Source organism: Octodon degus, unplaced genomic scaffold, assembly GCF_000260255.1.
Source record: "Octodon degus isolate 3935 unplaced genomic scaffold, OctDeg1.0 scaffold00069, whole genome shotgun sequence".
NCBI lineage: Eukaryota > Metazoa > Chordata > Mammalia > Rodentia > Octodontidae > Octodon > Octodon degus.
Window position 1 is genome coordinate 2,769,756 of NW_004524645.1, and position 1,284 is coordinate 2,771,039.

The window sequence follows — 1,284 nt, forward strand, 5'->3', positions numbered from 1 at the left end:
GCTGGGGATTGAACTCAGGACCTTGCCTTATTCAACTGAACTATCTCCTCAGCTATTGTATCTTATTATATTCTTGTTTTCCAAAGAATAGTAATAAACATGTGGTAGATATGGAAATTCCAAATTAACATGAATATTCAGTTTACCACAAGACCCTGCTCTTTGACTATTCAGAATAAACTGCAGTTTGAGTTTGCTAAACAGGTAAATTAGGAAGCAGTCATTTGCATTAAAACAGAATTCTTCATTCTATGAGAGGATTCCTCCTGGGATTCTGGGAATCTCCATGTACTTGGAAAAATATAACTTGATTTTTAAAAATCCTCATATAGTTTTTCAGGAACGTGCCTATTATATGATAGGAGAGGCATATCACATTTAGGATTTGAGCTTTGTACTTAGTACTGTCTTTCACCCCAAATAAGTACAAGAACTGAAATATTTGTATTTTTGTTTTGTAGAACAGATAGCAGTGCACTGCTTTTGCCAAGGTGCAGACAGTAAATACTTTGTGGATCACATGGCATCTATTAGTCAACTCTGAAAGTAACCATAGGCAGTTTATATATAAAATGGGTATTCTGTGTTCTGATAAAACTTTACTTGTGGATCTGATGTTTGAATAGCATATGGTTTTTGTTTTATTTTATTTTTGTATTTAGTGCAGGGTCTGCAGGGTCTCACTATACAGATCAGACTTAGCCTTTCAAGCACTGGGATTACAGGCATGCACAACCATGCCCAGTCTCAATTGCTGGCTCAGCATGCCCTGGGGGTTTGGCTGGCATGGCAGGCCAGGGATCGAACCTCCGACCCCTGCGTCTGCCTAAACAGGTGCCCTAATCTGCTGAGCTATCTGGCCGGCCCGAATAGTGTATGTTTTGGTTTTTTGTTTGTTTGTTTGTTTTGTTTTAGTGTATGTTTTCTGCATGTTACAAAGTAATTCTTTTGTCTTTCAACCATTTAAAAACATGCAATCCAAACTTTGCCCAGGCAGTATAGAAGTAATGAGTGGCTGGGTCCAAACTGCCTGACAGGCAGTAGTTTTCTAAGCTCTGCTTTTGGGATCTGATTCTCTTCCATATCAACAGTAATCCTAATAGCAATCCTTAGAAGGCATGCTGTGTAGCAGCATCGTGCCAGATTCTTTTTTTTTTCTTTTCAAAGTTTTATTGATAAACATCGTGCCAGATTCTTGAGCCTGTTACTTTGAACTCCCGAGAATAGCCTTGCTACCTGATGTCCATTTCCCAGATGAGGACAATTAAGAGTCACTCAGCCATT

At 38.8% G+C, this 1,284-nt stretch overlaps 1 protein-coding gene across 2 annotated transcripts in view; it reads left to right on the forward strand.

Moving 5' to 3' along the window:
• Msl3 (MSL complex subunit 3) overlaps positions 1 to 1,284 on the forward strand; it is a 20,094-nt gene that overhangs the window by 11,718 nt on the left and 7,092 nt on the right. The window lies entirely within an intron of this gene.